At 44.5% G+C, this 24,259-nt stretch overlaps 1 long non-coding RNA gene across 1 annotated transcript; it reads right to left on the bottom strand.

The window, feature by feature from the left end:
- Positions 1-6: 6 nt before the first annotated feature.
- LOC105853551 lies at positions 7-24,258 on the bottom strand. The gene is made up of 3 exons (XR_001145385.1): positions 24,169-24,258; positions 14,047-14,125; positions 7-109 (listed from the first exon to the last, which is right to left on the bottom strand). It is a non-coding gene; the product is annotated as an uncharacterized LOC105853551 (long non-coding RNA).
- Position 24,259: the final 1 nt, after the last annotated feature.

Below are 24,259 nucleotides of genomic sequence, written 5' to 3'. Positions count from 1 at the left end.
CCCCCGCGCCGGGCGGCGGGCGCCCGCTCCCCGCGCCCGCCCGGCCTTCATGCTCTGCGCCCGGGCAAACCGTTCGCTTGCTCGTCTACCTCCAAACTTCGGTTCTCGCCTAGCAAAAAAATGTGGAAATTAGGATTTTTTTAATTAAAAAAATTTTAAATCAAGCTCCAAAGCTGTTAATTCCTGTTTCCTCTGGGATTCTTTTTAACTTCAGGAATGTATTGCTTTATTCAAGAAACAGGTTTATGTGGCTCTTTTTTTTTTTTTTTTCTTTTTAAGATCTACAAGATGCGTGCTATTCTCCGCAGGCGCCCTGCACACACACACACACACACACACACACAAGTTTTAGCTTCAAGGGGTGGGGGGGAGGGGGGTTTTAAAAACAACCCCCCCAACACACAATATTTGTTTAGAACTCTAATTAGATCAAGCCCCAGTAAGTACTTTTTTGCATATGCTTTTTTTTTTAAAAAAAAAGAAAACATCACTTTAACTTAGTTATTTGGCAAATAACTGATTCATTCTAACTCTTAAATGTATTAAGCTTTCTTTTGTAGTACCCTCTCTTTCCATTCTAAAATGCTGGGAAACCTTATCTGTGAAATCTTTATGTCAACATTAAAAGGAAAAAAAAAAAGAACCTTTGCGGCCAAGATGAAGGCGAGGAGCTAAGTCACTCTCCAAACATTCAATTCCAACTGTCTTGTCTTTATGTTAGATAACCTTTATCACCAATTTGTGGAATTTTCGTTACATAATCTTCAGTCTTACAAAGGAATCTACCCAACCTTTTAATACTCTGTTCCAAGTCCTTCAGTTACCACCCATTTTAAAACTCAAATTCTTGCTAGGATTCCATAGACCATCTAGCTCTCAGAGTTTAAATAAATGTTAATTATGATAGCGGGGACTGAGAAAGGGTGCTTCGTAGTCCAGGTTAACCTCATTTGTTTTTCCTATAAATGCCCATGAGAATACGTGAAGATTTTGTGGGCTTTTACTTTAGATGAACATCATGCGGATAGGTAAAAGACAAATTACACAAGAATGGGATTCAGGTTTTTAAAAAAAAATCATGTAAGCACCAGAAGTGTTCTAAAATTATTTTAAAAGTTTGTAAAGCATATAGCAGTGAATGGTAAACAGAATGTTCAAATCCATCTCCTGCTGGTATTTTGAATTCTAAATAAAATTATCCCTAGATTTAAGTTATTGAAGAGAAATTGTTTCATTTTTATGGCCCCTATATTAAAAAAAAAAAGTTAATGGTTATGCACCCTGCTTGCTATACATACAAGGACACTGTGATTATACTATGTTGCACAAAGTCAGTATGTCAAGGTTGGCAGACAATGTTGTCATATTCAAGATAGAAGATCTTTTAAAAACACAAACAAACAAACCATATCTTGTTCTAGTAATTGCCACTCTGTCCTTCATAATGTATGCTTTGTATTTAGACAAGGCTTAAAAATACATTCAGTGATTTAGTATCATAGTATCAACTAGGTGTTTTCTCAGAAGATGCGGTGCTTCACATCCAGTCAAGGCCTTCCCGAACAGTAGTCTTTGCATAAATTAGCATAATTAGCATATTTCTTTGCACTTGACAGTTGGGCCAACCAGTTTTCTAATTGGCTTGGGAAATTTTTAAACGTGTTTTAAAGTGCCTTTGGATTGGCCAGAATTTAATTATAATACCCGTTTTGAAGAATTACATTTCAAGAGGCCATGGATTATTCATTGCAATTAGGGCCCACCAAGCAAGTTTTACAGCTGTTGCTCCACAGCTCCAATGAAATATTAATGGATTTCAGAAAGCTTTTCTCCCAAGTCAGCCAAAACCCTGAAGAAACACAAATATGACTTTAAAAAAAAGCCTAACAAAACTGAATTTATATATTCCTAAACAATACAGCCCATTGCAGTCTTTAAAAGAATGTCCAAATATAAGACTACTGACATTTCGTGAGGACCTACTAAGTGCCATTGGCTATTGTCCTAGAAGCACATGTACATTATTGCATAAACCTTTCCTCAAACCTGTAAAATAAGGATTAATTAACCTGATATTGCAAATAAGATTCCCAGGGGTTTCAGTAATTTGCCTGGGATCAGCAATCTAATAAGATCAGGGTATTCAACCCATTCACGTTGACTCCAAAACCCACCCTCTTTTCAAGACCTGAAAAGGATCTCCTGGAACAAGCAGTTTTTGCTGTTTCAATGTAAACCAAGTTCCTAGTGGCACAGGCAGAGTGACGAGTTACTTTGAAAATGCCGTTGTCAAATTTAATTTAAAATTTGGGGTAGGGCTGCAAGATACCTGGATAGCAGTGGAGAGAATCTCATTCACTAGGTACCAACAAAATCAAAGTTATATTTTGTTAAAATACAACAAAATGAAAACAACTTAATTTTTTCCCATGTAATTAAGAAAACTAACCTTTTAAATAAGGGGCATGTCTTTTTACATAAAGTTTTAAGTTATGATTTACACAGATTTTGGTATTTACAGGATTTTCGTATTTGTAAGATTAGGAAACTTTTAAAGAGGGAAGTTCTTAAAATGGCTTTCTTATATATAAATAACTTTAATCATATTATTATAATTTAATTAGTTACAATTAAATGATCATTCCTATGATTTCCATCTGTGTATTTGACCTGGAAGAAGGGACAACTGGACACAGGGGGAGAAAAAAAGAGGATGTAATTATTATGGAACTGTTTTAGCATGTGCTTGTGCCTCCAAAAAATCAGATTCAGGGGCTCTCCCTGGTGGCACAATGTGTTAAAGCACGGCATTATAAAGTTCTCCAAAGCTACTGAAGCACAAGTTCAATCCCCCGCCAGGGGACTGACCCACTTGGTGTGGCAGACCTCTCCTGACCCACCCACTGCTCCCCTCAGCAGTGTACTTCATGGATCTGCCTGTTCTGCTCCCCACTCTGTCTCTGGTGAATCCTCTTACTCCCATGCCTCTGGCCTGTACCCCAGTTCTATAAGCATAAATAAATCTTTTTTAAAAAATCAGATTCAGTGTCCATAAAACAATTAAAAGAGGAAATGTTTCTGTTTTACTTCCCCCGCCAAATCTTCCCCTTGGTCATTGGCCAGTATCAGGGGGAAATGCAAATATTGGAGATTAAGTGGTAGGTGATATGCTTGGCCAGATATGTTCAGATCACAGAAAATACCAGATGAGTTCTAAAGTACTCTACAGAGTGTTTGTGAAATAAAAAATAAAATAAAATTTTTTAGTGTATATCTTAAGCTGCATGTTTTTATCTGTAACTCTATAAAGATACTATATTCTGAGGTTAAAGTATACAGGCTCTGTGTTCAGACTGATCAGGGTTCAAATTCCATCTCTGGTACAAACCAGGTGTTTGGCTTGAGGCATGTCACTTCACCCCTCAGGGCCCCCACTTCCTCATCTATAAAATGGGGATAATTATAACAACTTATTTTAAGGTTCAGGAACTAGTACTTGTAAAATACTAGCATGGTACCTGAAACATAAGGAGGGGGCAATATATTTAGCAAGTATCATATTGCCTTTTTTTAGTTATGTGTCAGGTTGAACTGTGTGGAATCTTTTCAAAATTCCCAGCGGCAATGTCACATGACTCCACCTAATATCTCTCTCTTATGTTCCCTTCTGCCTAGGGAACTCCTCAATCCTCAAGGGTTTTCTATTCTCTGAAGGCCTAGCAGAACACTCTGTCTATAGTTATAACATCAGCACCTGGGGGATAAGGAAAAACAGTCCAGTCTGTACGTTGTGCAGGAATACACGAAATGAGTTTATATCTACCTAGAGCCATATGTATTAAATTACTGCAGCAGGTCTCCCTGAACCACATAAAGCCACAGGCACTAACAGCCTCAGTTTAGAGTTCTTCCTTTCCCTCCTTGTCTCTCACCAATTAGGTTTATCACTGCTACTTTTTTGCTATGTGTTCTAGGTCTTTTTTAAAACTCCCTGGTGGCACAACGGGTTAAAGCGCAGCACTTTGAAGCTAGCTGCAGCCACTTCAGCACAAGCTGGATCATAGACCAGGGAGGTGACCCACATGACGCAGCACACCTCTCCTGTCTGATCCGCTGCTCCCCTCTGCAGTGTACTTTGTTGATCTGCCTGTTCTGCTCCCTACTCTGTCTCTGGTGAATCCTCTCATCCCTGCACCTCTGGCCTGTACCCCAGTTCTGTACTCATAAATAAATAAATATTTTTAAAAAAAACCTCTCTCACCTCACTTTCCTCATCTATTAAATGAAAGTCACAGTACCTTGAAATCAGATGTAGGGAGAGGGAAAGTGAAATTATTCGGTGTACAGGCCCTCCTGGGTGGCACTACCGGTTAGGATGCAGCACTGCAAGCTAACTGCAGCTGCTTCAGTGTGGGTTCGATCCCCAGCATGGGAGCTGACCCACATGGTGCGGCAGACCTCTCCTACCCTGCCTGCTGCTCCCCTCGGCAGTATACTTCATCAATCTGCCTGTTCTGTCTCTGGTGAATCCTCTCACTGCCCCTGCACCTCTGGCTTGTACCCAGTTCTGTATGCATAAATAAAAGAAAAAAAACTTAAAAAAAATTATTCGGTGTACAAAACCCTTGCTTTAGAGGCTAGTACATAATAAATATTCAATAATAGCTGCCATTATTGCTGTGATTGTTAATATTATTATTAGAAGTAATGTGGAATTGTTTTCAAAGCATGGGTAAAAAATGATTTATTGGTATGATTACTAATGTTATTAATACTTTGGCTACATTCTTATTTTACTTGATACACTTTAAATAATCTTTCTAGAGACTAGGGCTATTCTAGTCATGACATATTTCAAGCTGGTTATTATTTTCCTTGACAGACAAAAAAAAAATCTGAACTCCTACAAGCTTCTAGTACAAGGGTAAGAATAATGGCAGAACTGTGTGGTTTTTTTTTTTTTTAACAAAAAGGCATTCAGCACTCCTACTGTCCTTGCTGTCTACACATCTAGTCTGTTTCCCACAGAGCTTATGAGGGGGAGGACAGTCATCGGGTTAGGAGGGTGCTGCAAGCAAGCTGTGGGTGGGCACGGCAGGGGTGCATCACTCACCAGCTCCAGGCCCCCTGCTGCTCTGCCAGAACTCCTAACCTCTACTAAACAGAGCAGCCCTTCCACAGCACCATGCCCGTGAGGATGGTGGATTCTAGAAGCAGTAGAAGAGCAGGCTCAGAGACTGTAGGAGGCTACGATAGAGCACACACCTCAGAATTTGATAGGCAGCCACTAAGATAGGCTACCCACATAAAGATACTTGTTCAGCAAATGTCAGCGTCCTTTCTGAAAACGAAACCACTAAGTGGTAATAGTAAGACATCTGAACAAAGAACAGCCCCTAAGAGATAACTCTCTCAGTACAAGTTCAAGGCAAAGGTTGAAATAAGTAGGTACTGAGCAGGCACAAAGTTGTATCATCAAGCCTGAAGGAAAAACCGAGAGAGCAGAGACCCTGTCTAAGCTCCTTGACTGTTCCGATCACTGAGAGCCATGCTCTTATCTGAACACAGGAAAGTTAATCAGGCATTTTCGAGTCCACACGGCCTTAGACCATGTAATTCTTGTTTTCCTAAATCCTTTATTTCCCAGTTCTATTTCCCACCTGAAAAGGTGACATCCTGCACAAAGTTGCAAGTACTCTTGTATCCTAAAAGGTTTGTATATTCCCCTCACTATAAAGCATGCCAATCACAATTTAGAGCAGTTGGGTGTAATTATCAGCTTCTTCTTACATGAGTCAGGTCTAAGATAAACCAGGAGGTTGTTTAGAGATGGAAAATGGGAACAAATGGTATAAATGCTCTTGAGGTATAGTTCACAGAGCTCATGGTGAAAACTTAATGAATTGTTCCTACCCCACCATGGACACAAACCAAAATTCAATAAATCATCTCTTCTTCTGAATGTGATCTTTCTAGAGTCTGTGTTCATAGACCAACCTCCTACATATTTTAGGATTGTTCACAACTTAGAAATACAATTCCCAAGACCAAACACATTACCAGAAAATTGGAATTTCTATGGACAGCTAAGGCACTGACATTTGTACTCTCCAGAGGTTCATGAATTAGGTCCCCCCCCCTTCGCGAGGGGCTTCTCCAAATGTTCCAGTCCTCCTACCCTGTGGTCCAATCTCAGAGCATCCTGCCCCAGAACAAACTTATCCAAATTTACAAGTGTTCCCTCCCTCTGCCTGGAATGCTTTTCTTCCTTTGGGGTGAGATCACCATGGAGCATGGCCCAGCTGAAATGCCACCTCCTTCAGGTGCCTTCAATGACTCCAAACATCTTTATCTGAGGTCGATCCCAAGGAACAGATTTCATATTGCAGTGCAACAGATATAGAACAGAAACAAGGTTTTAAAAAGCAATACACCTGAACTTGCAATGGCACTTGCCACTTGAGAGATATCCTTCATTCTCTTTGATCTCATTTTAAAAATGTTGCTAGCCACCTTGCAGACGGATTTCATGCTCCTCTAGCAGGGGCAACCCTTGTTGGAAACTCCTGCTTCCAGTGAATAAATGATGCCCTCCGGCATGCATCTGATACTTTCCACTGTTACACGACTTACCACATTCTACAGTAATTACCTGTTTACAGCCCATCTTCATCCTCCCTCCAACACTCCCCAAATAGGCACACAACCAAGTCAAGCATGTCCTGGGCAGTTACACACCAGTGACAAATGCAGAAATGAAAATACAGGAGAGAGAATAATTTCATTGCTGTGGCACTGATCTAGCTTTCTTTTCCTTTTCTGATTATAGTTCACAGCATAATCTATCAGTGACTCCCAAGCTGGGCCTGGGAGTCCTGTTCCTCCCACCCTTAAAGTTACCAGCAATTTTTAAAAAACAGGTAATGTATTCCATACAGTTTAACCAAGGTGTAAACTGTCCCCCTCAAAAATAAAAACCACTTACGGGCAAAACCAACCAGAAAACATTTTGTCGGGTTGCTAGCTTGCCAAGATAGTACAAATGTGGGCAAACAAATCTCTTACTGAGATACTCTGAAGCAAACATTCAAAAACCTCAAAACCTTCCTTCCGGACCACTTCAGAAAGGAAATCGCCGGCCCCCCAGCCCCCAAGGGGGAGTGCAGATACAGAGGCTGGTCTCTGCTGCTGCCTAAAGCCCCATTTCTCACTAGGTTGTCTCCATCGACACAAACAAACGAGAAAAGTAGAAAAAAAAAAAAAAAAAAAAACAGAAGGAGACCAGAGTAGCTAAAAGCAATCGCGTTAATGAACCCAGGCAGCAAGTTCCGGTGCGAATTGTACCTGTGACAGACGCTCCGCAGGGCAGCGGGCCGCAGGGGGAGGGACCCTTTTTCTGCAGCACGTGGCTCCATCGGCAGGAAACCTGCCTGCGACACCCCCTAACTCTGCACACCGCTCATTTGCAGCATCCTCATTTGTGTGATGCTAATTTGCTCAATGTCCTCGTGAATATAGTTAAAGAGATGCAATGAGAATATACTGCGGATCTGGGGAGCTGGCCCTAGGGCAGGCTGGAAGTGGAGGAGGGACAGTCACCAAGTGTCAGCGATATGCTCTGGAAGCCAGAGGGCCAGGGAGAAAGGAGAAGAGACACTTCAGCGCTGGTTTTAAAAAGGATGACTGAAGTTCTCCCAACACCTGGAGACAGAGGGGAGAGAGCTCCAGGTAGGGGAACTCTAGGTGGGGGAGTCCTTTAATGTCAATGGGGGAGGCAGTGCTGCAGGCCGGTAGGGAGCTAGCCAAGGGCTTTGCAGCTCAAGGCAGGGAGCCTGGAGGATTCTTTAGGCTGTTTTCCACATTGCAGCTCACAGGTTGTGAAATTCATGAGATTGTGACCAGCTTTCATAAAAAATGAAATAGCTCAGAATAGAAAATGATCCGACTACATCTCAGGGAGTGAGGGTGTAAACTTGTGAAATTTGTTTCCAGTATAAATGTATGTCCTGGCTTGTGATATAAAATGTATTTGTTATTGTGGTGGTGACTTAAAAGTTCTAAAAAGACTATGTAGGTTGGAGGAAATTCAGTTGAGGATGTAAACCCGGAGACTGCTATGGACAGATTTGAGTTTCATGAGGATAAGTGTGGTAGCAGGTGAAAGCGGACAGAGGGCTCAGGGGCACATGGTGCTGTTTTGTAGGACTTCTCCACACTCAACAGTGAGCTCCTCAAGGACAGAAAGCCCAGGTCACAGATCTCAGTGTCGGCTCCTGGCATACAGCAGGCACTAAGTGACTGGTGACTGACTATAACTGCTATTCAAGATGACTCCCAGTGAGTGGCACCTTTGCGCAGGAGAGGTCTGCTGTGCCATGTGGCTCACCTCTCTGGCCAGGGACTTCTGGCAGTGTCTGTGGATTGCTTCATAGTGAAAAGACTTAACCCCTTATGCTACCAGGCAGGCCCCAGCTTCTGTGTTAGGTGCTCTCTAGGGTTCACTCACTCTGGGGAAAAATGGCTGCCATGTCTTGAGGACACTCTATAGGGAGTTCTACAGAGAGAGGAACTGGGCTCTCCAGCCAATAATAAGTAAGGAACCAAGACGCCCCCCACCCCCCTGCACTCTTGTGGAAACAGATCCCTCCCACTCAGCCTTCACGTGACTGCAGCCCAGGGACCACTTGTCTACAATGTCTTGAGAGACCTCTTAAGCTGCTCCTAGGCTACTGATCCACAGAATTGTAATATAATAAATGCTTATTGGTTTAAGTTGCTAACCTTTGTTATACAGCAATAGATAAGTTACTCATGAAGTTTAGAAGAATTAAACAATACTGGGCCCTCCCTGGTAGCACAACCGGTTAAAGTGCTGCACTGTGAAGCTAGCTGCAGCTGCTTCAGCAAACAGTTTGATCCCCCGAAACCGGAGGTGACCCACGTGGTGCAGCAGACCTCTCCTGACCCACCCCCTGCTCCCCTCAGCAGTGTACTTCGTCGATCTGCCTGTTCTGCTCCCCACTCTGTCTCTGGTGAAGCCTCTCGCCGCCCCTACACCTCGGGCCTATACCCAGTTCTATATGCATATATAAATAGACCTTTTTTAAAAAAGAATTAAACAATACCAGTATCCTAGAGCTTTCCCAATGTTTACTATCATTCTTCCTCCCTCTCCATCACATCATATTTTCATCCTGACTAGATTAGGGTCCATCCAACATGGACCAATAAGATCCTTGCTTCTGGAACTAGTGCTTGGGACAGAGACTAGGTCAGCAATGGGGAACAGACTATGGGAGGCTCTCCAATTATGTTTTGTCTCAATATTTAAACTGCAGGTAAGCAGCACCCATCAGTGACATTGAGGATGTACTGTATCCAACTGAAAAACTAGGGGTCAAGGTCGCCACTTTGGAGCAGTTAGGGTGGAGTCTATGTGAGCAGATGGGAGAGAAGAAAGCAGATTCTCAATGGGCCTGGGAGGAAGAGACAGGAGAAAGTGCCTTATGATATTTTAAGTCCACCACAACTGGCTGCCTTCAGCATCTGCATTGGAAGATTCCCTTTCTTTATGATTATTCCCCAGTCCATCTGCTCATCTTTCAATGAGTTCCCTTTCTTGCAACCAAAATATCCTCGAATACTTGGGCCAGCTTTTCCCCAGTGCTGGCCAGAGGAGCCAGTTCTTCCTGCTATGGCAGGCCAAGTATCTCTCTAGAGAAGAATAACGACTCACCAGAGACTGCTTTCTAATCACTGCTATGCAAAACGGCCACAGATTGAGGTAAAGGTCCTTTCAGACCATCCAACTCCTTTTGCCTTAACTCCATTTTCCCCAAGTAACCCTTTGATTATTAATGTACTTCAATTTAAAAAGTTGTGTTCCAGCCAGCTGACCTAATCATTCCAGTGGTTGGGTAGGCTCATGCCCATAATAATTCACAGATTGGCTTTCAAGCACAAATCATTCTTGAGTAACCTCCATTTCATTGCCACTGCCCTCGGTCAAGTCCTGTCATTTATCCAATGAACCATGGCAATAGCCTCGCGGCAGCACCTCCACTAACCCAATCCATTTGCTTCACCTTCTCTTTTCAAAAGACAAATCTGATGCTCCACTCCCTGCTTGGAAGTCTCTAGGCACAATTTCTCATATTCTGATTAAACTAACATGTGTCTTTCTTTTTCTTCTTTTTCTCCCTCTTTGCAATGACTCACAGGCACAATGTAGAATGCCAGCTTTAGGTAACAAATAGTAGAGATGGGACTGGGGATGACCCCCTCAGTTATCTAGTGTGTATGTTTTTGAAGAAGGGCACATGGTCAACCCACACGTAACTTTATTATAGTTCTTGCAAAAGTCAACATCTACACAAAGGTAGAAGCAAAATTTGGTCCTGGCTTGCCCTCCTACTCTCCCTGCCTGGCTCCAACTCTTCCTCTCTGGCCCAGAGCTCTGGGCAAACCCAAGACAGACAACACAGAATCCCCAAGAAATACAGCCACTTAGGTGATGTTACAGAATGTTACACAGTCACTTCTTAAATAAAGCAATGGATCAGGAAGTATTGGAACTAATAAGCAAGAAACCATACACAATTTTCTCTCTTATTAAACAAACACAGATTCTTACATCCTAAGTTTCCATCTTCCGGAAGCTTTGTAATAAATGAATGCTGCCTTGAATGACTGCTCACCTCATCAGTACTAAAAAGGTTGCAAAGCATATTGTGCTGCCCCCTGACAGCCTTAAAGGTGACCTAGAGAGAACGCCAGGCATTGGGCCTCTAGCACAGGGATGCCTGCTGCCCTGGGGCTGCAGGGGAATCACACCTTTTTCAAGGCCTTTGTTTCAGCAAAGTGGTCTCATCACCCATTTCAATCAGGCTTCACCTTTCCCTTCATGGTCATACTTCAGACAGAAATAACTTTGTACTACTCCAAAGGAGTGATGTTCTTAAGACCAAGAAGAAAACCAAATGACAGATCATGTTGAAAAACAAAGGGAGGCAGGGGAGTGGCTCACTCCTGGCTGAATGACTCTCCCCCCCACCCCACCCCAGGCCTCCCATAGCCCTGAGATTGGTGCCTTAGCAAACTGCAGTTACTACAAGTGATGAATCACTGGTCCCTCCCAGAGGGCAGGACTCACAACTGTTGGAGCCACAAAGGCCTCACACCATGGCCTGCTCCAAATTCACAATCCTAAACTTTCTGTTCACTCATCCAAATTGGCATCTTTCACATTTTCCAGGCAAATTTTCAATATTCTTCCAAAGAGGAAAAAGATAATCTTCACCAGAAGTATGTTCCTATTTGATAAGACATTTTGCAGAAATGGGCTCAGTATCCACATTTCCCTATTGCTAGCACATCACAATGACACAAAAGACATCTTTATCCTTGTCTTAAATGTTTTCGAGCACCATAATGTGCAAGGTATCGTTCACAAAATCATATTTCAAACTTTTTGGACTATAACCTATAAAAAGAAATGCATTTTATCTCACAAGTCTTAAGATTAAAAACACATGTTATATGTAGACATATAACATATACATATAATGTAAACTCATTCAGATAAGACAATGCACTCTGACATTATACATTCCTTTTATTTATTTATTTTAAAGATATTTATTTATGCATACAGGAACTGGGGTACCAGCCAGAGGTAGAGGGGGTAAGAGGGTTCATCAGAGACAGAATGGGGAATAGAACAGGCAGATGGGCTGAAATACACTGCTGAAGTGAGCAGCAGGGGAGACAGGAGAGGTCTGCTGTGCCATGTGGGTCACCTCCCTGGCCAGGGATCAAACTTGTGCTGCAGTGGCTGGTGAGAGCTTCGTAGCGCTACTTCACTGCTTGCACCACTAGGGAGACCCTAAATTTTTACTTCTTATTTAACTTTCAACTGTCACAATCCTTTAAAAGCATTGAATTTCAATGAACAAGCTTTAAATGTGGGCCTCTCGGTGGTACAGGGGTTAAAGTCTCAGCACTATCAAGCTATTGCCAACCACTACAGTATGAATATGAGTTTCAACTCAGGCTGGCCCAGGAGTTGACCATCACGGTGCAGCAGACCTCTCCTGTCTGGCCCTGCTCCCCTCAGCAGTGCCTTTCAATAGATCTGCCTGTTCTGCTCCCCACTCTGTCTCTGTTGAATCCTCTCACCCTCGTACCTCTGGCCTAGACCCCAGTTCTTATATGCATAAATAAATAAATAAAATAAATGTTTAAAAACAAAAATTCCTTTACATGGTCTCAAATCCTGTAGGTCACTATTCCGCTTATATGGGGGGAAAAAAAAACACAAAAAAACCTGAGACAGAAAAGCTTCCCCCCCTGCCCAATACTGCATTAAAAACTCAGATCTTTTGGGAATTAAAATGTGACTATATCGGGCCTCCCTGGTGCTGTAAGGGGTCGTCTTAGCACTAGGAAGTTACTCCAGCATGAGTTTGATCCCAGGCCAGGAGCTAACCCACATGCCCAGCAGATGTCTCCTGGGTTTCTTCTATTGCTCCCCTCAACAGTGTATTTCTACCTGTTTTGCTCCCCACTCTGTCCCTGGTGAATTCTCTCACCCTATCACCCTGAACCTCTGGCCTACACCCCAGTTCTTATATGCATAAATAAATATTTTTTTAAAAAGTGACTGTCTTTTAAAGAATCTTAAATTGTTACTTCAAATTATTACTTTCCTGCCAAGGTTACCAGGAGGGTTAAGAGAGACAATATCAGGGGGATGTCTGGTGGCTCCTTTAAGGTCGTGTATTATCTTTTCCTGGACATGCCTGGTCTCTGTGTCACTGGGGGCATTAAGCATCTGTGCTCCAGAAGGCCCCTCAAGGAGTTTACTGAGTCATTAATAAGAATAAATATCATCTACAAACTAGGATTACAGAATGCCTGGACTGAATATTTCACTAATTCACCTAATAGACAATTATTACAAGCCTCCAATGCTGGTATTGTGTGGTATGTAAATAATAGACACAACCACAGTCCTGTGGAACTTATATTTAAATTAGAGCTTAGCATTTGGAAAACAGTGCACATTCTGTTAATATGACATATAACTATTTGATACTCCCTTATCTGTAAAGCAAGGTAAGATGAGCTCTATGGCCCCAAAACTGCAGATTTTACGGACAGCAAAGCTTTCATGAAATAAATACTAAAAAAAGAAAGAAAGATGAATATGATCTCACCATTCAGTTCTTAAAACAGAATGAATTAAGCACTGTGAAAACAAATCATTACACCTCCTTATCTATACCTTTTGCTATAAGCCAGTTTTTGTCCTGTTATTAAAGGATCCCTCAGGGCTTACCGTGCTCTCTCTAGGATTCTTTGCCGGAGTATTTACAGGGAAATTCTACCCAAATATCCCCCAGAATTGAAGAACTAGACCTGTTCCGAGGAGAATTATTGAAGAAGGTCACAGTGCACGCAGACAATTTTGGCTCCATCTCTGACCTTGAGGAGGGACTGGGAAATGCAAAGCGATAGGGCCCAGGTGACTGAAGGGCAGCAAGGAGCCTGGCAATTGTTGAGAGTCCTGAGACTGTATGATAGGTCTGACCCAGCATTAATACTTCTGCGTACATTCACGTCACAACCATTCTGGGAGAAATAGCTTTCCTTATCTGCCCTTTACAGGTGAAGGAAACTGAACCCACAGAGTTTAAATGCCATGTCCAATGTCACACAACTAGTAGTCACAATTTAAACTCAGGTCTGTCTACTCATTCCCATTATCATATCTCCCTAAGACATGACAGAAAGAACAGATGCAAAAAAGACTTAAGAGACGTATATGCCTTTTCACATGAAAAGAATTTGAAATGATTTCAAAAGACTGTTTAGATAGTCAACTATATGAGCTCATCAGTTTAACAAGCATTTACTGTGCACCCATGTGGACCTGTGCTGGTGATGCAGTGTGTAACAAAGCACGTTTCCGTTTGGAGAAGCCCAAATCACACACAACAGATAGCTGTAAATGGATATTGATGTTAACAGCTGTTAAGCACTCACCCAGAACCAATGGAGGGATGAATCCAGACAGGCTTCTAGGAAGAGATGTGAAAAACAGGTCTTGGAGGAGGCAGGTGCCCTGTCACATAGAGAAGATAAAGTAGAGGATCACAGACTGCAAAAACGAGGGAGCAGATACCAGGTCCCGCGTGCACCCACCAACGCTCTTCAGACCTTTTCCACCTGGTTCACTGTCTGGGGCGCCAAGATGACTCCAAACCCAGCTTCCCAAGCTGGACCTTAAATAGCTCTTCGTTGGCCTGTTTTGCCTAGTTCCAATTCATCACCTTGTCCTATCTAGTCTCCTTCTAGATTTTACTCAAACATTTACCCTTTCTTTATCCTCATTTCCAGCATCATAGCTTGGTACTGTAATTTCTTTGCTCCTGTAATGTACGCTACATTGACACTATCTTACTTTAGTTCCATATAAAGTCATCCAGATTGACTGCTAAAGAAGGAAAAAAGAGAAATGATTTGACCCAACCATTATCCTTTTAAAATCCTTCAGTGGCTCCCAGTACCTTCAAGATTAAACCAAAACTTCCTAATGGGCCTTCGTGGTCTGGCCTTAGCCCAGTTCTCTAACTTAAAATCTGATCTCTACTTCCAGCTTCAATGAGTTTCAATTCCTCTAACACAGTGGTTTAAAACCCTGTTTGCACCTTAGAACTACCTGGGGAGTTTTAAAAAATACCAAAGCCAAGGTTCTACTGCCAGAGACTCTAAGTGAATTACTCAAGGGAAGGTCCTGGGCATCAGGACGTTGTGAAGCCTGTAATACTAATTGCAGCTGGAATTAAGGACATTGCTTTAGCCCAAAGCATGCTTAGTCATGTCCAAGTTTATTATGTATGCCTCTGTCTGTGTGTCACAGAGCTCTCCTAGCTTCTTGGCCGGGAAGCCAGGGTCTTTTTCTGTCTAACTTACTAATATATTTTCAGAATTGTGCCTGGAACATAAATTGTGCTGCTCTGTATCTGTAGAAATAAATGAACGAATGTGTGACACTGCTTTCTCCCTTCAATTGGTTTTCATTCACTTTATAGGATACAGCTTATGATCCTATAATGATTCCCCACTAATTTCCAGTTTTGGGCTAGGTTACTTTAAGTGATCTCAGCACATGATTTTCCTATCATAGACATATCATACCACCTTTAAATTATCTGTATCCTTCACTTACCCTGTGTGCTCTAAGGAAGTCATGTCTATGCCATCACCTTGTATTTAGCTTACAGTGGATGCTGATTAAATAAGAGCAGCATAAATAAGTGGAAGTGAATGAGCATGCTGTGTCCATGTTAAAGTGGAGTGCTGTGTGGCCAGAGTAACTGAGAGGGGAGGCTGGAGAGGTAAACGGGGAACAGACTGTGCAGGGCCTGGTATCCACACCAAGGACTCTGAACAATAGGGGACCAGGAAATGCTTTAAGCAAGGCCACACCATCAGCTTGAACTTAAGGGCAGTTATTAGCTGAGCTATGAAAGACTGGTGGAATTTAGGGAAGCATAGGTAGGAACCAGATGGAACACTAGCGCAATAGCCAAGGAAGATGATGAGGCAATGTATGAAGAAGGGAGTCAAACCCGAGAGAGAGAACCACACTGGCAGCCCAGTGGTGCGGCACTGTGGGTACCACAGAGAGGGCAGCTGGATCTGGTAACATGATCAGACAGGCAGTGTTAAAAGTTTGAGTTCGGGGACCAGTCACCTTGGTTCACACCTTAGCTCTATCCTATAGTAGCTCCCAATCCTGAATCCTGAGGAATTCACCTTCACCTCTTTAAAAAAAAAAGATTTATTTATTTATGCATACAAGAACTGGGGTATGGGACAGAGATGCAGGGGGTGAGAGGGTTCACTAGAGACAGAATGGGGTACAGAACAGGCAGACTGACTGAAACACACTGCTGAGGGGAGCAGCAGGTGACACAGGAGAGGTCTGCTCTGTCAGGTGGGTCACCTCCCTGGCCAGGGATCGAACTCTTGCTGAAGTGGCTTTGGCTAGCTTCATAGTGCTGTGCTTTAACCCACTGCACCACCAGGGAGGCCTGTCACCTTCACCTCTTTAGTTTTTGATCTATTAAATGGAGACAACAGCAGTATCTACGTTACTGGGATGTTGTCAAAACTGAGTGAGGCAATACAAGTAAATGATCACCCACTGCCTGGCTGGTATTAAACATCACACAAGAATCAGCAAAACTGGGCTCTCCCTGGTGGCAAAATGAGTCAAAGCACTGCATTATGAAGCTCTTTGAAGCTACTGCGCACGAGTTTGATCCCCAGCCAGGGGGTGACCCACATGGCGCGGCAGGCCTCTCCTGACCTGCCAGTTGCTCCCCTCAGCAGTGTACTTCGTCGATCTGCCTGTTCTGCTCCCCACTCTGTCTCTGGTGAATCCTCTCACCGCCCCTGCACCTCTGTGCTGTACCCCAGTTCTGTAAACGTAAATAAATAAACCTTAAAAAAAAAAAAAAAGAACCAGCAGAACTATTTCTATATAGTTAGGGGCTATAACCATAGCCGCTAAGGCTAGGGGCTGCCAAGACGGCTACCTCTGAGCACCTGCTGCTTTACCATCAAGGGGTAGATTCTATTTCTTCCTCCTCTTGAATGTGGGCTGGGTTTGTGATTTACTGTGATTAAATCAATACACTAGAAGAGACACTGTACCAGCTCTGGCCCAAGCCTTGAGAGGCCTGCCAGCATCTGCTTCTGCCCCTTCGGAAGCCAGCTTATCACTGAATGCTGAGACCAAGAGCGAGAGAGAAGGAGAAGGCGCCGAGAAGCAAAAGCACACGGCCGGCTGCTGCAGACTGTGGCCAGGTCCCCAGTGAGAGTTAATCAGCATGCAGGCAGGAAGGACTTGGTGCCCGGGGAGAAGGTGAGCTTGCCAAGGGAGGGCAGACGAAGGAGTAAGAGGTGCCAACATAGAATTCTGGCCTCAGATATTTAATGGGCAGGTGAAGAGAAGTTTATGAAGAAGAAAAGCAGCATTGATCAGGGATGAGAAAAACTAAGACCAGGAAGCTGTGCTCTTAGAAGGGATAACTACCGCTTAGAGCTGCCAAGTGTGATGGATTTGACAATTAGGGTGGATGTGACAGGAGAGAATTTCCATTTCACATAAAGTGGTAGAAGCAGAAGTCAGATGATAGGGATAAAGTGGGGAATAATTGAGAAACTGGACAAAGCAAATGTAGATTACTTTTTTCAAAGGTCTGTTGTTAAAATGGAATTCATGCAAACAGAGTATTTGGTGGTTGCCAAGGTGAAGGGTGGGGAAATGGGGAGATATTGGTCAAAGGATACAAATTTCTGCCTACAAGAAGAATAAGTCCCACATACCCAGTGCACAGTGTGGTGACTATAGTTAACAATACTGTGTTGTACACTTGAGAGTTCCTAAGAGAGTAGGTAAAAATTTTCACCGCTACACAAAAGATTAATTGTATGAGGTGATGGATATGTTATCTAGGCTGTAACCATTTCACTATACAAACATCAAATCATCATGTTGTCCACTTGGAACTCACTCAGTATTACATGCCAATTATATCTTAATAAAGCCAGGGGGGAAATAAAACAACTCCTCCACCACCCATTGTAAAGATAGAATAAAATTAAAAGTCTGCTGTTGGCCCTCCCTGGTGGCACAGCGGGTTAAGGCCCAGCACTGAGAATCTAAAGCCGCTTCCGCATGAGTTCGATTCCCACCTGCCCCGGAGGTGACCACATGGAGCGGCAGACCTCTCCTGACCCGCCCGCTGCTCCCCTCAGCAGTGTACTTCGTCGATCTGCCTGTTCTGCTCCCCACTCTGTCTCTGGTGAAGCCTCTCGCCGCCCCTGAGCCTCTGGCCTGTACCCCAGTTCTGTATGCACAAATAAATAAATCTTAAAAAAAAAAAAGTCTGCTATTACGACAAGGAAGAAAATTGGAGCATTCACTGGATGGAAAAAACTGGTTTAAGTGGAGGAACTAAATGGAGGGACTTGCTTGCTGATGATGCCAAAAAAGAGAGAGGTTAAAGATCACCAAGAAGGGAAGATGATCAGAAGCTCAAAGACTTGGAAGGGAAGGGAAGGGCCACAGAATCCCTATGGAGAACTTTGCTTTGGGCTAGAAGGGAAAGAGACAAAGGGGTGGAGCTTCCCAGACAGGTAAGTGAGACCAGGCAGGATGAGGTTCCTATCTGTTTCCCCTGGGTAGAGTAGGCAGGGTCATCTTTTGACAGGCAGTGCAGATCTTGGGAGAGTGACCAATTTCTGAAAAGCTGTGTAGGGAACTCAGCAGGGAATGTAGGAGTCAAGCTTCCAGAGTCTTCTGGAGAAGCCACCTTCTGAGGGTGGGGCTTTCAACAGGAGCTTTTCCCCTCTGGCCTACCCAACTCCTCCTCTTCCCCCAGGGCTCGTGGGCAGCCTTGGGCAGCCCGGTCTGCTCCCTAGGGATCTTTCCCTCACTCATTCTCCAAGTGTGTGCTGAACAGACACACCACCCAGCCCATTTCTCTGTAACATACTCTACTTCTTCCCAAGGGGCTTTCAAAGGTTCCCCTCATTTTTCAGATGCCCCACTCTTTCCCCCCCCCACACCTGGCAGAGGTCCTACTTTTTAGAGAACACAGAAACCATCAGACTGCATCGGCCAAAACCAAACACACACATTACCCTACAGCTGCGCCCTCGCCTGCTGAGACAGCAGTTGAAAACTGCAGTTTCACGGAGGGGGTCTTGACCAGCATTTAAAAAATGCAATAAATAGAACAGAAAATAGTATCTAATGCTCACAGAAAGCCTATTTACTGTTTCTCAACTCTTCTGTTTCAATTATGTTGCATCTGGTACTGTGGGTGGAAAACTTTAAAACTGCTTTGGAAAAAGTTACAACTGCACTGCAATAGAGAAACTGTCCTTCCTCAGGTCCAGCTCATCCATGCACCTGTGCGTCAGGGTCTGCCCACTCCAGTCTTTTCAGGGCTCCTTTTCTCGCTATAAAAACCAAAAGCATCTCACCAATCTCCTTCCATCCCCAGTAACACCGCTCCCCCTTCACAGTGCAACTTCTTCTGGGAGTGATCTGTGCTGGTCATGAGCTCAGCTCAGTTTACCCCAATCCACCCCTTCACTTCTGCAGTCTGCTCCTGCCCACAGCACCCCTCTGGCACAGCTCTCCACAATGTCACCAGCAGCGTCCACACATTCAGGGGACATTTTTCCTTACCCGCTCACTTACTTCCCTTTGCTGATTCCTACTCAAGCTGCTAATCTCAGTTCAATGACCCCCAAAGCCTTTATTGTCCTTCCTGTTCCGCTTGCCTTTGTAACAGTAGTCACTGCTACAATTTTACCAGTTTGTGTGATTAAGCCTCCCCAGGAGGAGTGAGCCTGTGCCTATCCACCTGGCAGCCTGAGGGCCTCCCAGGGTCAGTGCAGGGCACATAAACACTTAACAAACTGACATAGGTGCATAACCCTGCCCTGGCCTCTGTGCTAGGCATTAGGTAAAAAATGATGATCAAGTTGCAGAGTGCAGAGGGCACTGAGGGGTCAAGAAAGCAGAGGCAAAGGGGAAAGTAAAGGTCTGCTCCTGCCCTGCGCCCAGACAATTTAGCACTTTCTCAAGTACCCTACTTCCTCCCCAGCTGTCAGCTTTCTCTAGTCAGAAGTCAGCCCAAGGGAGGAAAATTTCCCTAACAGTTGCTACTTGACATATAACAGCTCTTTAATGAATGCCTTACAACCACCATATACCCACTGTTCCGCTGAGAGGTGACTAGGTGACTCATCCTTTAGCAGGGAGCTACAAGAAACCAAGGCCTGGAACTGTTAGGGTTTTTTTTTTCCTTTTTCTTTTTGGCAAAGTATGGCTGGCACTTCCCCCCTGCACAGGATCCCTGATAAGACCACTGAACAGCAAAAGGTCTTATGCTTCACTGTCTAAGCGTATCCAAAGAAGACTGTTTAATTTTACGTAAGTGTTTTTGCTGCTTGCTACTGATTTTTGTGGCCTCTCACTACTCTCATATTCACTTTATGACATGGAAGGATCTAATAAATGTGACAAATACTTAAGATCTGATAAACAGGGCCCTCCTTGGTGGCACAATGGGTTAAGCCCAGCACTATGAAGCTCTCAACAGCCACTGCAGCATGAGTTTGATTCCTGGCCAGGGAGGTGACCCACATGGCACAGCAGACTCTCTCCTGTCTGGGTCACTGCTCCCCTCAGCAGTGTGTTTCAGTAGAGCTACCTGTTCTTGCTCCCCACTCTGTCGCTGGTGAAATCTCCCAACTCCTGCACCTCTTGCCTGTACCCTAGTTCTTGTATACATAAATAAAATTTTAAAAAATAATAATAAAATTGGGCCCTCCCTGGTGGTGCAGTGGGTCAAAGCACAGCACTAAGAAGCTAAAGCCACTTCAATATGAGTTCAAGCCCTGCCTGCCCCGGAGGTGACCCACATGGCACAGCAGACTTCTCCTGACCCGCCCACTGCTCCCCTCAGCAGTGTACTTTGTCCATCTGCCTGTTCTGCTCCCCACTCTGTCTCTGGTGAGTCCTCTCACCGCCCCTGCACCTCTGGCCTATAACCCCAGTTCTGTATGCAGAAATAAATAAATCTTTAAGAAATAATAATAATAATAAAATCTAATAAACAGTATGGAGATATAACCACTAAACTCCAAACTGCAGGAAATTAAATAAATAGTCAACTTTTTTTTCAGCAGAACAACAGGGAGGGGAAGTTTAAAAGTGAGTAGAAGTAATTTGAGGAACATACTAACTAGACACACTTCTTTTTTAAAGATTTATTTATGCACAGAACTGGGGCACAGGCCAGAGGTCTGGGGGGTGGTGAGAGGCTTCACCAGAGACAGAGTGAGAAGCAGAACAGGCAGATCGAGGAGGTATACTGCTGAGGGGAGCAGCGGGCCAGACAGGAGAGGTCTGATGAGCCATGTGGGTCACCTTAGGGGCAGGGATCAAACTCATGCTGAAGTGGGTTTAGCTTCTTAGTGCTGTGCTTTAACCCCTAACCCACTGCACCACCAGGGAGGGCCCTAACTAGACACATTATATGGAATTTGTCTGAATCATTCAAAAGAAAATTATAGAATAATCCGAGAAATGTAAATAGGAAATTTGTTACAATTAAAGAAATAATTATATCTTTTTTGGCATGTGGGGATAATGTGGTTACATTGTAAAATGGTAGTACTAATCTTTTTGAAGTCTATATTGAAAAATTATAGATCAGCCCTCCCTGGTGGCACAACAGATTAAAGCGCAGCACTGCAAGTGAGCCAGCAGCTTCAGAGCCAGTTCTATTACAGCTCCAGCTAAGGAGGTGATCCACATGGCTGGCAGACCTCTCCTGACTCACCAACTGCTCCCCTCAGCATCGACCTCTGCTCCCCAATCAGTCTCCAGTGAATCCTCTCATCTCCCCTATGCCTCTGGCCTGCACCCCAGGTCTGTATACATAAATAAATAAATCTTTAAAAATGATGGATCAAAATTATGAACTAAGACAATGTCTGAGGTTTGCTGAAAATGATCAGGGTGAGGTTTTAGAACAATGATCATCAGTTGGTAATTATGGAAGCTGGGTGGTAGGTCTGGTAATATTCTTCTTTCCACCTACTTACATTCGAAAGTTTCAAAAAGGTGAAAAGTAAATCTAACTAGCAAAACCATAATACATCTAACTTTTGCTTAATAAAAACCTTCAAGTCTGCAACATCTCTAAATTCTTTCACTTTTCAAGAGATCTAAAAGACAGCAGCACTTTGATTCACAAGCCCTTGAAGGTATCTTTGAAAATAGGACTCAGAAGGCACTGGGCGGCTGGCCTTTGGCCCCACTTACACTCTAAAGCATCCTCTTTCTTTCCATCAGAACCAGCACTTACCTCTGTAGAGCTGGAATCCAATTAAGGACGCACACTGACAGGGCTGCCCTCAAATGTCAGAGAAAAAATGCAAATAAAGTCTGGTAGTGCCAAAGGTTTCACAGCCTTCTACTGCTTTCTGACTCAGTAATAGAATTTTACATCCAAGTACTGAGCATATACTGCAGCTTGCAGTTGTGCTGGGGACTTTAAAGAGCCATCAAGCCAATGCTTCCTCATGACCACATCACTGACCCCTGTCCATTCCTACCCAGCCTTTGAAAATGGCCCCAACAGACGGGAGGGTAGGGGAGAGTGACTGGGCTATTTCTGTCCTTTTCTGTGTCATTCTCATGAAAATTTGTCCTAGTCAATTTAAAATATTCAGAAACTTCCAAAATCAACCGGACGGACTGTCGGCCAAAACCTGTTGCTGGGCAGAAGTTGTTGTCTTGAAAGTTGAATGACATTCAATTCTGCTTCTGCTAATGACAACACTAACAACCACTACTGATTCACTATGGCTAGTGGTTAATACAATGTTGCCTAGCCCCAGCTCAAGCTCAAGCACAAATAAACCCTGCTTGGCTGGCTACAAATTTCTTAAATTGAGTGGCTATCGATAGGTTCAACAGCTAGAAAACTTAAGGACGGACATTTACTTCCTGACAAAATAAGCCTTCACTGCACATTCCTTGTTTAAATCAACACCTCATAAAATAAACGGCTACCGCTGTCTTCTGTGTGACTTAGACAAGAAGTTAGACATTCACCAACTTCAGAAATAAACCTTTGTGAAATCCACCTTCAAAAAAAAAAAAACACAACAAAACCCAAAATCCTCATCTATCGTGCCCATGAGCAAAGCAAATAAATGAAAACCATGGATATATACTATAAGCTTAAGCGCAGTAATTTTCCAGCACCCCGCATTCCAAAGCACCCCATTTCATCCGATAGACGGTCTCTCTCACCCCTCCCCTCTTTCCCACCGGGTTTATGCCCGTGCTCATTTTCAGTGGAGAAACACCGGAATTTATGTGCTTTGTTTTGTTTTAAATGGGAACGAAAAGGAGAAGAGTGGGGCGTAACAAAATGGAGCAGGGACGTGTCTTTTTCCGCCCATCTTCCTCTTCCTCCACTGCAGGTATATCAGTGACATTTCAAGTGACAGCTTCTCGGGCGGTTAAATGCCCCCAATTAAAAACGGTGGAGACCCGGGATGCGAGTGGAGATAAAGGTGAAACTGAAGACTGGAAGGGAGTGGCGGGTGAGAGAGGCCCGACGCCCCGCAGGGCTGCACGGCGCCCGCGAGGTGGCCGCGCGCCCGCAGCCCGCCGCGGACCGGCTCCTGCCCAGCCTGCTGCCCAAGGGTTTTTGCTAGCGACGGTGCGGTCTCTGCTGCCCACTCACACCTCGCCTGGTTGCGATTTTAAACCAGGCTCATTCACTTCCGGTGACAAATCCCTCCCACCACCTCTAGAAATCATGTAACATTCTCCCCAGTCGCCTTCCTAACGACCGACGGCCCCCAGAGAGCGGCAGCGCCCGCGGCTGGGGTCTCGCCCCGGCGCGGCCAGCGGTGCCCAGCGGTGCAGGGAATGACCGCGGAGCTGGGGAGGGCGTGGGAGGAAGAGGAAGGGGGTGTGGAATCTCACCCTCCCCCGCCCCCACCCTCTCGACTCGACTGCAGCATTAGGCCCAAAAAACAGTAAGCCGTTTTTAGACACCCCAAGGCCCCCCACCCGCGAACGCGGTTGCAGTTAGGAACCCAGACTCTCCTATCTAGGTGCCTCTCGCCTTCTCCCGCCCGCGCCACTGCCAGTGGGGACTCAGGAACCCCCACGCCACACCGAACTGCAACGGATGAGGGGGAGGGAGTGGGTGGGATGAAGGTTTTGGGGTGGCAGGAACGGGTGGAGGAAGGGGTGGTGGAAGGAAAAGGAAAAAACCAGAGGCATGCAAGCTGTTCCCTAGCCAGCTGTTCCAGCTGCCGCTTCCTCCGGCGCGGGCCGGGCGGTGCAATATTCACCCCCCCCCTCCATCTTTCTCACCACTACCTGTCCCCCCCACCCGCAACACGCACACATTCCCCCCCAGTAGCGGATCTCCGGCCTGTAAGGGGGTAGTAGGGAGGAGCTGGGGGGGAGGGGGAGGCCTGCGAGTTTCTAACCTTGTTCTTATAAACAAACCCACATGTGCAGCTGCCGCTGCTGCAACTCACCCCACAATCCCGGATATAAGTCCTGCCCCTTTAAGAAGAAAAAAGCTTCCCCCGCCTGCCTCCCACCCCACCCATCCACTAGGACCTTTGT

The sequence above is a fragment of the Condylura cristata genome, unplaced genomic scaffold, assembly GCF_000260355.1.
Source record: "Condylura cristata isolate star-nosed mole 26May11 unplaced genomic scaffold, ConCri1.0 scaffold00001, whole genome shotgun sequence".
In the NCBI taxonomy this organism is placed as follows: Eukaryota; Metazoa; Chordata; class Mammalia; order Eulipotyphla; family Talpidae; genus Condylura; species Condylura cristata.
This window is presented reverse-complemented; position numbering and strand designations above follow the sequence as displayed.